At 40.7% G+C, this 16449-nt stretch overlaps 1 pseudogene; it reads right to left on the bottom strand.

The window, feature by feature from the left end:
* Positions 1–2076: 2076 nt before the first annotated feature.
* On the bottom strand, positions 2077–2183 carry LOC137827375 (small nucleolar RNA R71; annotated as a pseudogene).
* Positions 2184–16449: the final 14266 nt, after the last annotated feature.

Raw genomic sequence — 16449 nt, 5'->3', positions numbered from 1 at the left:
AACAGGATGCCACGTCATCGCATCCGACCACCAGGGCGGTACAACATATTTTATGATCTTTATATTTCCAAATTTGGTGTTAATTCTAGGTTTTAAGGGAAGAATGGAGATAATTTGGCTAAAGAGGAATGATATAAGCTAAGAAGAGAAAGCTGGAAGGTCACAGAATGCATAAAAGCGCCAAAAATCCAACTTTGCAACAAGGAATCTCGCTCAAGCGAGCTCATTCTCGCTTGAGTCAGAATGCTCAAGTGACATTTTAAAAAATCGATGCCTTTCTCGCTTGAGCGAACTACATCTCGCTTAAGCGAGAATGCGTAAGAAAAATTGGGCCATTTTATGTTTTCATCAATAAACCCATCAATGCGATGCTCGAAGTCACCTAACCCTAGAAAATTAGGTTAAATAGGGGGCTTGAGGCTTAACCCTAGTGTTCCAGGTTGAGAGGAAAACACTATTGAGTGAATTATAATCCAATTGGGAGAATAGGAGGTGTAGGAAAACATTAAAGGAGGCAATCGTCAAGGAGAAAATCCTGGATCTTTTTTTCATGTCATCCTTGCGTGTACTAGTAATCATGAGTGGCTAATTCTACACTATTGAGTGAGTAATCATGTACTAGTAATCATGCATTAAGGTGATATTTAAATATAGTATAATGTCTTTTTCTTGATTGATTATTGGTATTGTTGTTTTGTTTCTAACTCTTAATCTAGAATCTTAAATCTGATTGGAAAGTATTTTTATGGTTTTGACCTAAACAACAATACTTAACATATTAGAGTTCTAGGAATAGACTTGAAATGTTAATTGTCATTAACGTCTGAGCTTGGTTATAAGTTATTTTATAAATATGCGAGTAATGGATATTTAGGAAACATTCTTAATAATTTTATATGCAAGAAATTGATATAAATAAATTTTATACGGGCATCAATTTCAATCAAAGAACATAATGTTAACGTGCTAATCAAAATACGTAAGAGTGAGAAAGATGAAACCTAATCCCTATTTTTCCAACTTGAAGCAACCAATTCTTTGTCTGTTTTCTTATTAATCATTGTCAACACAACCACTTTCAACACACTTTTTATTGTTCTATTATATATTTAGTGAGTATTGTACTTGATAATTCAATTCCTCCTTGGGGGATCGATATCCGCCCTTATGGAAATATTATTACTTTATACAACGCGGTGCACTTGCCGGAGAATGTCATCAAGTTTTTGCCGTCGTTGTCGAGGAACAATTTGATTTGTTGAGTATAGTTTCCTAAAGATTGTGAATACTTAATTGTTTTGATTTTTTTATTGTGTTTATTTTTTGGTTATTTTGTTTTTATTGTTTTAATTATTATTTTGAATTTCTTTGCTTTTATTTGTTTCTATTTATTTTAATTTTTCTTTTATTTGTTTTATTTAATTAGAATTTTTTTTTTCTGTTATGTTTAAATTTTAAAAAAAAATTGTTGTCGTTTGTGAATCTTTCTACTAACCCTTAAATTAGCTATTTTTATATGATATTGATAGATTGGGTTCCAAAAGACCAGTTGTTATTTGAGTAAGAAATTGAAAGGTTAGCTAGAAGCAACCAAATTAAAGGCAAAAGCGAAGCAAGAAGACACTAGAGAGGACTCTTCAACAACTTCTTCTTTTTCCATTCATATTTTTCAGGAGGATAACAACATGGCGAAGGAAGAAGCACTACCTCCTAGGAGGACTCTTGGAGATTACGCCATGTATCAGAGGCCTAGACATTTTTTTAGCATTGCAATACTTGCTACTAACAGGTCCTTGGAAATGAAACCTACGTTCCTCACTCTCATTAGTACCAATCAATTCACAACAATGGATCATGAGGATCCCCATACACACTTGGCTACATTTTATGAATTAGTGGGAACTGTGGGTTTTCAATCAAGTGATCTTCAGAATGTGTATATGCGTTTATTTCCATTTTTATTGGCATAGAAAGCTAAGGAGTGGCTTAAATCACATCCCAATCAGAGCCTCACTAGATGGAATGATGTAGAGGGAAACTTTCTATAAAGAATTTTGCCAATTTCTCGCTACATCAAAGCAAAGTATGAAATCTCTATGTTCAGACAAGGAGCAGAGGAATCTTTCTATGAGACATGGGAGAGATTCAAAATGATGTAGAGGAAATACCCAAATCATGGGCTTGAAGAAATTGCTAAATTGAGCATATTCCTTAATGGTCTCAGGTCTGATACGAAGATGCTCTTAGATGCCGCAACTGGTGGCACAATGATGGTTGTTGATGTAGAACAAGAAACGAGAATTATTGATGCTTTGGCCACAACTGACTATCAAACTCAGGATGATAGACAAGGTCATCAAAAGAGAGGATTATTGGAATTGAACACTGCAGATGCATTGCTGGCTCAAAATAAAATTCTAACACAATAGATTGAGCAACAAACCGCACAGATGGCCAAACTAACGCAAAATTTGCATGCGGTTCACTCATCTCAAAGTCAGTCTATACCAATCAGGTGTGATTTTTGTGGAGGTGATCATCCTAATGGTCACTGTATTTATCAGACCAACTCACCTAAAGTTGAGGTAAATTATATGGGTAATCAAAGTGGCTTTTCCAACAATTATTCTCAAGGTTGGAAAAATAATCAAAATCAAAATTTTGGGTGGAAGCAAGACTATGGTTCATCCAATAAGCAAGGGCCTTTCCAACAGCAACATCCATCTAATTATCCATCCATGCTTGAAACAATGACTAAAGTTCAAGACGCCCTGGCAAAGCTTGTGGTCACGCAAGAAAATAGCACGACAACAATTAGGAATATAGAGATCCATATGGGACAGATGGCCAAACAAATTGTAGAGAGACAAAGTAGCCAATTTTCACCCAACACCACAACCAACCCTAAGGAGCATTATAATAAAATCGTTACTGAGAGTGATAAAAAAATAGGAAAGGGAGATGGTAAGATGGTGATGGTTGATAAAGAAAGTGGAGAAAAAAGAAAACAGGGAGGAAAAATATGAAGTTGAAGAGAGGAGAGTTACAAAAGAATTATCCCAATCTCTTATGCCTGTTAAAAAAGAAAAGAAAGGATTTTTTTTTCTGTAAATTGCTTACAAAAAGTTATTTTGTAGGATGGCCAGAGAAAAAATCATTATTTGAAGGAATTAGAAGAAAGATATGTTTTTTTTGAAGAAAGAGATATAGAGCCGGAAGCTCGAATGAGTACTTTGAAGCTAAAAGACTTGCCAAAGAAATTCAAGGATCTAGGGAGTTTTTAATACTCCTGTGATAATAAGTGATTTATTTGTTGTTGATGCCTTATTGGATTTAACCATGTTAAGATAGATAGGTGACTTGGAGGTTAAACCCACCAAGATGCAGTTACAATTGGCAGACAGAACTATGAAATATCCTTATGGGGTGGTAGAAGATGTTCTTATGAAGGTAGACAAGTTCATATTCACTGTGGATTTTGTTATCTTGGACATGAAAGAAGATGAGGAGGACCCTTTGATTCTCGACAGACCTTTTATTAAGACTGCTAATCATAGTGGATGTGGATAAAGGAGAACTTAGAGTAAGGTCTCAAGATGATGAGGTCAAATTTAATCTTTTTGATGATATGACTAAACTGTATTGCAGATAAGAATAGGAGAAGAGATTTCCAAAGAAGAGGTCATCCTTATAACTGAAGAGCATATGGAGGGTTCAAAGCCAAAGAAGAAAGTTACACATCATAAAAAGTTAAAGACAAAAGGAGACCGAGACAATCAAGGGAAGCTAATGGAAGAAGATGAAGAAATTGTGAGTTATCAAGGAATTAAAGATGGATTGAACATTTGAAGTGGAAGAGCCGTATTCAAGGAAAACGAAAGTGATAATAAGAGAACTGGTCAAACAAAATAATTATTCCCCTTGATAAAAACTTTTTTCAAGCTATATGACGTTAAATAAAGCGCTTGCTGGGAGGCAACCCAGTAATTTTGATTTGTTTATTTTGTGTCACAATAAGTTTTAGGTGTTTGATATTAATTTTTGTCATGCTAACAGAAGAATTTGGCAAGCTCACCGTGGCATTCTCGCTCAAGCGAGAAAGTACGAAAAACGCTGGTGCCTCTAGAGCCATCTCGCTCAAGCGAGAATCACACAAAATTTTGTGGGCTCTCAGTTGTATTCTCGCTCAAGCGAGATTTTTCTCGGTCAAGCGAGAAGACCCTGAAAATGTTTTTAAAAACATAGAATTGAGTCTAGTGGTGCCATTCACTTCAAGAACCTTGGTGAGAAGCTCTCGTTTTTGCTCTATGATAACTTATCTTTGCTTTAATCTTTCATTGTTCCTTTTTCAAACTCGCAACCTTTGATTGTGTGCCAACTATGGGTCGAACCAAAAGTACAATAACTCAAACGACCAAAGGAAAAAGTGTGAGGATGGAGTCGCCAAAGGCTCCAGCACGAAGTAGTTTGGAAATAAAGAAAAGCAAAAGAGGTATGAAGAGATAAAGAATTAGACCTTTATTCCAGAGAGAAAAGTACAGTTGCTACCTGAACAATATGACCACTTTTAAAGGGCTTGCAAAGGTGGAATTGGATGAGGCTTGTTAAGCCTCTTCAGATGTATGATCCAGATGTGGTCCATGAATTTTATGCAAATGCTTGGAAAAGAGAAAAAGGAGTTGAAGTGTTGTGATCAAGAGTACAAGGGCGATGGGTATCGTTTAACAGGGACTCCATCAGTGCATTCTTGGGTGATCCTTTGTAGTTAAAAGGAGATGAGGATTACACATATCACAGGCTGAAGTCACAAATTTGTGGCTTTAATGATGACATAGTGGCTAGGGAAATCTGTCTAGCCAATCACACTTATCAAATCACTGCAGTTGGTAAACCATGGAGGATATTAAGGAAGCATATGAAGATGTTATCTCAAGTTTGGATGGTCTTCATGTTGGCCAATATGGTGCCTAATGGACATGTATCTGACTTGAATATTCCCAGATGTCACCTTTTGTATTTCCTTTTAAGAGATGATTATTTTGTTGATGTGGCCAAAATTATTTTCATGAAATTTATAAATTTTCTATTGGCCCAAATAATCAGAAGGGAAAGGGTACTTTGGGCTTCCCTGCTCTTATTAGTGCCCTTTGTGCAGAATATGGTGTGGAGTTTAATCCATCTATGAAGATTATACCTCCAATTGATTTGAAATTTATTGTTAACAATTGTACTGCTGCAGAAGAACAGGAACCACAAGCTGGTGAGGTTCCTATATATCAGTCACCAACCAGAATCATTTGTACCATTAAGGGAAGACAGGTTAATAGAATAGTTGCAGCAGACGTAGTTGGAATAAAAGGCTACTTAGGAACATATACAAATGCAAGAGAGTGCCAATGATAGAGGGATAATGAGGCTTTAACAAGACATATATCAAAACTTCCCTTAAGGACAACATAATCCCTACATGCCTCCTGATCAATTTGTTGCTTATGTTGCTTGGGGAAAGGTACTATTATTCTAGGGGAAAGATTCAGCTAATGAAGCAGGACCATCTACGAGTGGTGTAGATGATGAATTTAACATAGAGTTGGATGATTTTCCAAGGCACGACTAATATGGTTATTTCTTTTCAGTTATTTTATTTTATTTTATTTTTATTTTTCTTATTTGTTTTGTTAGCATTTGTTTGTTTAGTTGTCTATTTGTATTAAGTTTTGAAATATTTTTCTGTTTATTTTTTTCTTGAATTATTGTTCATTTTTATTTCAGTTTGTTTTCTATTTATTTTTCTCAAATAAAAAGAAACTGGAATATTAATCTATGAAAAAAAAAGGAATTTGTGTTAAAAAATATTGAATGGTGAGATGAATTAGACACAATTTAGAAAAGAAAATATGATTGAATCCCTATTCAAATATAGTTGAAATTGTGATACATGAAAATTTAACAGGATGATTGATTAGAACAGAGAATGACAAAACAAAAAGGAATGAGACCAATTAAACTAAGTGAGTGTGTGAACCTTAAACAATTTTGAGAGTTTTACTAATGAATTGACAGATGTGGTTGCTTAATTTTTATGTTTTACATCATAAAAGAGAATGGAGATGATTGAGGCATTTTTGTTAATTAGGAACTCATGGCCAAATAGCCAACCTTTATCTTATTAGAATTCCATTTTTTATATCCTCTTTGGGACAACAATTTTTGTTATTATTGCACCCTACCCTTTAATGATATATTCCTACCCTTTGGCATGTTTAAGGAAGGAGAACATAGATGCAATATATGTAGAAAAGGGAATGGTTGGTTCTGATTGTTGAAAGCTCAAAAAGTTGAAAATAGGAAGAATCTATTCCTATTGATGAGAAAACAAAAGAAAAAAAAATCATGTTGAAAATCATGAAAAGGTAGAAAGAAAAATGAGGAAAAGTGTGATCTCAAAAGAAAATGGTGATTAGATAACATATATGTTCTCTATAAATGGATGGTAGGCATGTTCTTCTTCTTTAAGATGTGCATTTTGTTATCTGAAAAACCAATATTTTTTGGAAGCCCAACCTCATTACAACCCTAGAAAAGACCTCAAGATTCATGTTTCTAATATGTTTGAGATTTGAAGATGAAATGAAAAGCAACTATGATTTGTTATGATTCAGTGTAAATAGAGAGAAACACTTATCTGCGAGTATATAAGAAGAAATTCCTTGATGAATTGTCATTTATTTGTTTTAATTTGATCCTGTTAGTTGATTGTATCTATATTTGAATTTGGAGGCATCATAAGTTTCTAATATAATCTCTTGTTTAGTAAATTAAGATGTTTTGATATTTAAATTCAAATATATTCATTTACTTTGCTTAAGGACAAGCAAGATTCTAAGTTGGAGAAAGTAATAAGTATCTAATTTCAGCAATATTTCATATTAAAATATAGGCACTTATGAGTATTATTTGCTAATTTACATATAAAATAATCCCTAATTTATGAATTTATACCTTTTTACATATTTTATGATCTTTATTTGAATAAGAGCATTTTATTCCCAAATTTGGTGTTAATTTCAGGTTTCTAGGGAAGAATGGAGATGATTGGACTAAAGAGGAATGGTATAAGCTAAAAAGAGAAAGTTAGAAGGTCCTAGAATGCATAAAAGCGCCAAAAATCCAACTTTGCAACAAGGAATCTCGCTCAAGCGAGCTCATTCTCGCTTGAGTGAGAATGCTCTAGTGACGTTTTCGAAAATTGACATCTTTCTCGCTTGAGCGAGAATGCATCAGACAAATTGGGCCATTTTATGTTTTCATCAATAAGCCCATATGCGCGATGCACGAAGTCACCTAACCCTAGCAAATTAGGTTAAATAGAGGGCTTGAGGCTTAACCCTAGTGTTCTAGGTTGAGAGGAAAGCACCATTGAGGAATTATAATCCAATTGGGAGAATAGGAGGTGTAGGAAAACATTAGAGGAGGCAACCGTCAAGGAGAAACATCCTGAATCTTCTTTTCATGTCATCCTTGTGTGTACTAGTAATAATGAATGGCTAATTCTACCCTTTGGGATTGGGAGTAATTTGTTCAAACTCTTATGTATTGATGTGATATTTAAATATAGTATAATGTCTTGTTCTTGATTGATTATTGGTATTGGTGTTTTGTTTCTAACTCTTAATCTAGAATCTTAAATCTGATTGGAAAGTATTTTTATGGTTTTGACCGAAACAACAATACTTAACATATTTGAGTTTAGGGTTTAAGGTTTAGAGTTTACATTCTTGATTAACAATTTCAATCAAAGAACATAATGTTAACATGCTAATCAAAATACATAAGAGTGAGAAAGATGAAACCTAATCCTTATTTTTCTAGCTTGAAGCAACTAATTCATTGTCTGTTTTCTTATTAATCATCGTCAACACAACCACTTTCAACACACTTCTTATTGTTCTGTTTTATATTTAGTGAGTATTGTACTTGATAATTCAAATGTTCCTTGTGGGATCGATATTCGTCCTTAGGGACCAATTATTACTTCTGACAATGTGGTGCACTTGTCGTAGAAAGTCATCATTGGCTCAACCTCTTTCTACTTTAAGCACCTAATTCTCACCATAATCTTCACCAAATCGCTCCAATTACGGTGCAAGTTGCTCTCTTTCCACTACCACTCCAAGTTCCACTCTTTCCACTACCACTCCACATTCTTTTACAATTCATCATCTTAGACTGCATCAACTCTTTCCCCCTCCTCCAAGTGGCGTGAAATCTTTCACTCCTTCACCTCCACAAAAGTATTCAACAATCTAAGTCCTTCTTTCTTCTTCTCTAATTCTATCTTTTATGTTTTCGCCATTCTCTTATTATAGCTTCTATTGAGTTCTTTAATTTTCGCTTGCATTCCTTCCATTGTTTGTGTCTTTTTCCTTTTGCTCTTTGAAGAAAACCTTCACACTCACTTAACCACTTGGTTAAGTTCGTGTCCAATGCAATCCTCATTGAGTCATCACCATAATGACTAATCAAATTCTTCACACAAGTGAAACTAAAATTCCAATGAATGTGTCTCGTAATGTAACTCATATCACCATGGTTGGAAAGTTGGAGGAGGAAGAAGGGCTTTAGAAGGCTTTCCTCTTGTGGAGAGTAAAATATTTCCTAGTTCAAACCTTATAGCCCTGTAAATAATTGTAAAGAGTAGAATAGGAATGTACATTGGGTCTTGTAATTTGGGTCAAGTATGTAGGATTTCTTTAGGGCCTTGTATTTGGATAAAGTCTAGATTAGGTTAAATAACCTAACCTTGAGAGAGAAGTAGAGAACATGTGAAACCCTAGCTTGGGCACCAAGCTAAGGTATGAGACTTGGGTGCCAATTTTTCTAAGCTTCTTAGGTGTATAGGGTTAGGGTTTATGAAGCTTTTTCATAAAGCTTCCTCTATTATAAACAGGAATGTCTTGTACATTATTTTCAACTTTGAAAGAGTAATGAAATGCTGTCAAATTTGCATCTTACTTGTTCTTAGTTCCTCTCTATGTTAACACTCATTCTAATGTTTTTAACCTAGATCTCTTTAAGAGTTGGCCTAACCTCTATTAAGCTTTGAGCCTCCATGGCATTCTACTTCATCTTCATTATCCATTCATAACATTCGCATCCAATTCACCTCCATCCACAAAGAATTTTTCAATGAAAATCAAGGATCTAAGCACAACTCTATCATGGTTTCATGAAAAAGTTGTGAAAACTTGATCTAATAACATTTATTTTTAAATCCATGTTTTATATTTTATTATTTTAAGAACCATATAGAATGGGAAGATTGTTGATGCAAAGTTTTAGATACCCTAAGATTAAGTGCTTACAACAAAGTGTACAAATGTGTTTTTCTAAGCATCAAATCTCGTCAATCAAGTGTTTAATATGTTCAACAGATGCACATCACCATGTGTACATGTAACTTCATCTAATAAGCAAAATAGTCGGACACACGTTAAAGATATGTAGTCTTAAACATTTGTGGTATATGTCAAATATTTTAAATGCTTATGTTATGTTCACAAAGAATGTTTGCTTCTTCATTCTTATACGAGGGTATTGTGAAGATGTATCTACGTAAAAATATATCTTAAAGAATTCCCTTAAAGCTTCTTCATGCCAATAACTTCTTAGAATTGTTAAAATGTTAGCTCTTAAAAGACCATCAACCACAAACGATCCTTACCTTTACTATGTTTTGAAAAAAATCTATCTGACATAGAACTAATTAGTCATGTTGTATATCAAAGTGTTGCTTGAAGAGGATATTAGCATTTAATGTTGTATGAAAAACATTCAATGCATATCCAAGCTTGAACACGGATATATGATAGAATAAGAAGAAGATGAACTTCTAATTTTTTCACAACTCTAAAAGAATTTGTAACGACTTTTTTTTTCCAATCTTTATATATAGAAGATATCATGTAGAAGAAAGAATGACGACGATATTATAAACGATCAAGCTCTTCACTTTCTAGTAATCTCAAGCAATCCTTAAGTATCAAGTGTGTAAAAAAGAACATTGTTTTCAATCCTTTGTACAATCTAATTATGGTACACACTTCATTCGATTGTAAGGCTTTCTCAACTAATGTATATGTATAGGAACTGGATGCAATCCTGAGTGATGATATTCCTTTTTGTGTTCCCGTGAGTCTGACAGAGATGATATAGTTGTAGGTGTTGAGACTAACTTACTCCTTCCTAAGATTCGTGAGTCAAAACTAGCCTATACATAACTGAACAATGAGTTGGATCATGTCCATCTGAGGATTGGAAGGATCATGTTGATGTTTTTGAGCTTCAAATGATGCCCAACATGTTAATACAGGAACAAAACATACATTATAATACCATCAAGTTATATCAACAATGTGCAGAACCACCTTCTTTGTTTTTTTTCCGTCCATCCAAGCATAATATAAAGAAGACTAAGTTTTTCATATCAGTGGATAGTTCCCAGACTTGCTTGCCTTTATAAAGAAAGTTCATATTTTTTTATTTATTTTTTGGATCACCTCAAGAATTCAACACTTCATCTAACATTCATGATTTATTGCAATAATGTGATGTTATTGTGGCATACTAAAAATAAAAATTGATTAAGGCACAATAGAGTATGTAGAAAATGTGTTGATCTGAAGAGGGAGAAAGTGGAATTTGAAATTTGTACCGCCCTGGTGGTCGGGAGTGATGACGTGGCACCCTGCTACAGTATAGGCGTGTTGGCAAGGCGCCAGGTTGGCAAGAGGGAAGGAAGTTGGGGGGCTCGTGTAGTCGCCAGTTGTTAAATTGGCGTGATCCGATCTCCAGCTTACCAGAATCGGCGATCACCAGGTTAAAGATGAAGTCGCCAGATGTAGTTTCAGGCGACCTGATCATTGGAGATCGCCAGAGCAAGCACATCGCCAAAGATGAAAGAGAAGCAGATTATGAAGGCGGCCGGCGAGACCACAGGGAAGGTGTATGAAGGCCCCTAACTCGCCAGTTCCAGTAGAGATCGCACTCCCAAGTTAGCTATGCACTGGGCAGTACCATGCATAAGTAACTTAGCCAAAATGAGAGTAGAAGCAGCGCCAAGTCAAGGAGGCTCCAGATATGGCACGTGTACGACTGGATGCGAGCCACGTGTCCAGGTCTGTAACTGCTAGGAGAGAGAAAACAACCAGGTATATAAGAGTTCTCAACAAACTTTCTGAGGTACGCACGTTCAGTTTATACTCTTTACGCTTGCGAGTGATAGAGCTGACTGTGAGAGAGGATTTGCACGGTTCTTGTTCTCTTAGTATTTGGTGATACCGTCACTGACTTGAGCGTTGGAGTGCAATCGGCCGCAGCAGCGCCGCTCTGTTTCTTTGCAGGTTCTTGAGGTAGATCCCGAAGAGGAACGGAGGTGAGAAGGGGTGCGCACGTCGATCCTTTGACGAGGCAGTTTCCAGCGTTCCGGTCAACAGGCAGGATCATCAGGCGCCCACCGTGGGGCTGTGTAAAACTTGCTCCCATCCACAGCGTGAGTTCTTCGAAGTTTTCGAAGTTTTCTGCGTGGTTGTGTGCTGGTGCAACCATCATTCGCTGTTTGCTTGAGTTTCGTTCGGTGAATTCACGTTTTACACCGTTCGTTTGGCTTTTCGATTGGTGGAGTGAGGTTTCCTGCTGTTTACACGTAATCTGTTTGGTGGAAGTTCGAGTTCTTTCACTCGTTTGGTTGTCCGCGGGGAAGCGTTGGTTTCTGGTGAAGTTGTGGTTTTCTTCGAAGGTTTACGGTGTTCTTGAGTTTTCTTGCGCAGTTTCGCGCTGTTTTCTCCGATTGATCGCTGATTCGATCGTGGTTGAAGTGTTGTTCGCTGCATCCTGTGATTCGCTGAAGTTCATGAGAAAAATGAGAAGCAATCGTTCAAGCCCCGTGGCGCCTGTCGCTGCTGAAGGCGACGCCGCCATGACCATGGCGCAGATGGCAGAGATGATGCGCTCGTTGCAGGCGACTGTGGAAGCCTCACGCGTAGAGCAGGCGAGAATACATGAGGACCTGGTCGCCTCTCGCGCCAGGAACGAGGAGCTTAGCAAGGTGGCTGAGGAGCTGCGTCAAGCTCTTCGGGAGCAGCAAGGGCGTTCTTCTGCTGAAGAGGTGGCGCCGTCGACGCCACCTCGTGTTTTCCCTATGCCGTTTGTTCAGGCGATTACTGACACGCCTATTCCCACGAGCGTGGTTCCGGTTAAGGCTGTCTTTACCGGCGTGGAGGATCCAGAGGCTCATCTAATCACGTTCCATACGCAGATGATGCTGTCGGGAGGATCAGACGCCGTCTACTGCAAGATGTTCTTGAGTACGCTCCAGGGAACGGCAATGGAGTGGTTTGTGAGCCTGCCTAACGGCCACATAACCAATTTTCAACAGTTCTCGAAGATTTTTGTCGAGCAGTACATCGTGAATAAGGCACCGCCCGGGGTGTCTTATGATCTGTTTGATATAAGGCAGTACCATGGGGAGTCCCTCAGAGATTACCTGAATCGCTTTGGAGCGCAGATGGTCAGATCGCCGGCCAAGGATGAAGAAATGCTGGTCTATGCCTTCAAGAAGGGCGTGCAGCCAGGACCATTCTGCGAAGCCTTGATCAGGGCTCACCCCGCGACGTTTGCTGAAGTCAGGCGACTTGCGGTGGCTCACATCGCCGACGAGAGTGAAGTCGCCGAGAAGAGAGGAAGCGTGGCTCCCGCTAGGCCACGCGCCCAGACCAGGATCCAGCTGCAGAGGGTGCTGGAAACAGCGGCGGCGGCCAGGAAGGACCAGAGGACTCGCCATCCTTACGACAGGAGGAACAAGGGAAGGAGCCAGGGGCGCCAGCAACCAGCACGCCGGGAATACAATCGCCCGCCCAAGCACAAGTTTGTCATGGGATTAGCGGATCTAATCGCCATTCCTAATATGTCTGCTAGGTTGAAAGCGCCTGAGAAGGTGGGCGACAAGGTGCTGGGGTCAAAGCCGGATGCCTGGTGTGAGTTCCACCAATGTTTTGGCCACACTTTGGACTCGTGTTTGTCCTTGGGATCAGCTCGACGATCTGGTTAAGAGCGGGTTCCTAAATGACTATCTGCTGGACAGGAGGACGGGGGGAGCGTCGAGTTCCCAGCCAGCAGGTGGAGAAGCCCAGCAACACGAGATGCCTATCCACAGGGAGATCCACACCATTGCAGGGGGCTTCTCAGGTGGTGGATGCACCGCATCGCAGAGGAAGAAGTACGCGCGATCGGTGATGACAGTGGATATGTTTGAAGATCACTCGCCGGAAGTGGACATTACGTTCACCAAGCAGGATCTTCGAGACGTTGTGCCCCATGACATCGATCCCATAGTTATTTCGTTGGTTACAGCGGGAAGGAAGGTCCACAGAGTTCTGGTGGACCAAGGAAGCTCGGCAGACGTGATGTTCTGGCCGACTTTCACGCAGCTGGAGTTGCCCCTTGACCAGCTAAGGCCCTATGGAGGGTGCCTATATGGGTTCGCTGGTGACCAGGTGGAGGTTAGGGGGTACATTGAGCTGAGAACCACGTTTACAGATGAGGCTGGGTCGAGGACGGAGAAAATCAAGTACCTTGTCGTAAACGCCCCTTCAGCATATAACATCCTGTTGGGAAGGCCCACGCTTAACAGGATAGGCGCCATTCCGTCGACTCGGCACATGAAGGTAAAGTTGCCGTCCATGGAAGGGGTGGTGATCACGATCAAGTCTGATCTGAAAGAAGCGAAAAGGTGCTATGAGAATAGCCTAAAAAACAAAAGATCAGTGAGTTATGTAACAACCACCCCACCTCCCGGTGTGAAGCCCAGATCGACGGTAACAGAGGAGGCCGCCGGAAGAGACGTGGAGATGGTGGACGCTGCGCTGGGGGAGAGGAATGCTGGTCTGGAGGGGGAAGAGACGCGGAATCGCCCTGAGGAAGCGAGGGAACAGGGAATCGCCAAGGCGGTGATCGCCAGAGAATCCAGGCCAAAACCTGTCGAGCAGTGGCTCGAAAAGGAGATCGGAGGAAATATCTTCATGCTGGGAAGATCTCTGGAGGTCGAGCTCCAGGACCAGATCGCCAAGGTGATTGAGCGGCATCTGGACGCGTTTGCATGGTCCGCTTCGGACATGCCCGGGATTGATCCCGACTTCTTGTGCCATCATCTGGCAATGGACAGTTTGGTGAGACCGGTGCGACAAAGGAGAAGGAAATTCAACGAGGAGAGGAGGCAGGCGATCAGGGACGAAACACAGAAACTCCTCGCTGCAGGCCACATCAGGGAAGTCCAGTACCCTGAATGGCTGGCAAATGTCGTGCTGGTAAAGAAGAGTAACGGGAAATGGCGCATGTGCATCGATTTCACCGACTTGAACAAAGCTTGCCCAAAGGATTCGTATCCTTTACCAAGCATAGATGCCCTGGTCGATAGTGCTGCAGGGTGTAAGTTGCTGAGTTTCCTGGATGCCTTCTCAGGATATAATCAGATCAAGATGCATCCCATGGATGAAGAGAAGACAGCCTTCATGACAGAGAGATCGTGCTACTGCTATAAGGTGATGCCGTTTGGGCTGAAGAACGCGGGGGCCACGTACCAGAGGCTGATGGATCGAGTACTTGCACCAATGCTGGGAAGGAACGTGCAAGCTTACGTCGATGACATGGTCGTGACCTCGCAGGAAAAAAGCAAGCACGTTGCAGACTTGGAAGAATTATTCACGACGATCGCCAAGTTCAAGTTAAAGCTCAATCCGGAGAAATGCATTTTCGGCATGGAGGCTGGAAAGTTTTTGGGTTTCCTCTTGACTGAAAGAGGAATAGAAGCCAACCCAGACAAGTGTGCCGCCATCTTGGCGATGAGGAGCCCAGCTACGGTGAAAGAAGTCCAGCAGCTAACAGGTCGGATGGCAGCCCTATCTCGCTTCGTGTCAGCTAGCGGAGAAAAGGGGCATCCCTATTTTCAATGTCTGCGACGCAATAATAAGTTTGTTTGGACGAAAGAATGCGAGTAAGCTTTCGTCAAACTGAAGGAGTATCTAGCGAGCCCGCCGGTTCTGTGCAAACCGCTGGTGGGAATCCCTCTCAGGTTGTATTTTGCTGTAACTGAGAGGGCGGTAAGTGCGGTGCTCGCCCAGGATCAAGATCAGGCTCAGAAGCCTATCTATTTTGTGAGCAAGGTGTTGCAGGGCCCCGAAACGAGATATCAGGCCCTAGAGAAGGCTGCGCTGGCTGTGGTGTTTTCGGCGAGGAGGTTGCGCCACTACTTCCATAGTTTCACAATACTGGTGATGACTGACCTGCCCATCCAGAAGGTCTTGAAGAAACCCGACGTTGCAGGAAGGATGGTGAAGTGGGCGGTAGAGTTGTCAGAGTTTGATATTAAATATGAGCCCCGAGGCCCGATCAAGGGGCAAATCTTTGCAGATTTCGTGGTTGAGCTCTCATCAGAGGCGACGCGGGTTGAAGGAGACGATTTCCGTTGGGTACTTTCGGTGGATGGATTGTCGAACCAGCAGGGCAGCGGTGCTGGAGTCATTTTGGAAGGACCCAACGGTGTGCTGATCGAACAATCTCTGAGGTTCGCCTTCAAAGCCAGCAACAATCAAGCAGAGTATGAGGCACTGATCGCCGGGATTCTGCTAGCCAAGGAGATGGGAGCTAGGGTGCTGATGGCTAAGAGTGACTCGCTGCTAGTCACGGGGCAAGTAACAGGCGAGTTCCAGGCTAAAGATCCACAAATGGCGGCTTACTTGGCGTACGTACAGGAATTGAAGAATTCCTTTGCCTCTTTTGAAGTAGTACATGTACCCAGAGAGCAGAATGCCCGAGCTGACTTGCTTGCTAAGCTCGCCAGCTCAGGCAACGGGGGTAGGCAGAGGACAGTGATTCAAGAAACTCTGAAGACGCCAAGGGCATTTGTAGCAGATCACCTGGTCCTTCAGATAAGCAAGTCGACGGAGAAAGCAGCGAGAAGCCATAAGTCCTTGACGCAAGAAACTCTGAGATCGCCGAGAATTAGAGCATGTCGAGGAGAGAAGGTGAATGTGATGAAGGTCTGCCCCACCCATGAGCCAGACACTTGGATAACACAGTACAAGTGGTGCCTGGCAGATGGCCTCCTCCCACTGGATCCGACAGAAGCTAGGAAGGTAAAGAAAAATTCCAGCAAGTACACATTGATTGATGGCGATCTGTACAGGTTTGGGTTCACTCACCCGCTCCTGGAATGTATACACGGCGAGAAGTGCACGAGAATCATGGCGGAGCTCCACGAAGGTATATGCGGAAGCCACGTCGGGGGTCGAGCTCTGGCCGCAAGGACTCTCCGTGCAGGCTACTACTGGCCATCGATGAGAGAAGATTGCAAGAAATATGCCCGGTGTTGCAAACAATGCCAACAGCACGCCG

The sequence above is a fragment of the Phaseolus vulgaris genome, chromosome 8 (assembly GCF_051622355.1).
Source record: "Phaseolus vulgaris cultivar YP4 chromosome 8, ASM5162235v1, whole genome shotgun sequence".
NCBI classification, from domain to species: Eukaryota; Viridiplantae; Streptophyta; class Magnoliopsida; order Fabales; family Fabaceae; genus Phaseolus; species Phaseolus vulgaris.
The sequence above is the reverse complement of the archived record's forward strand: the minus strand, read 5'-3'. Positions and strand labels throughout refer to the sequence as shown.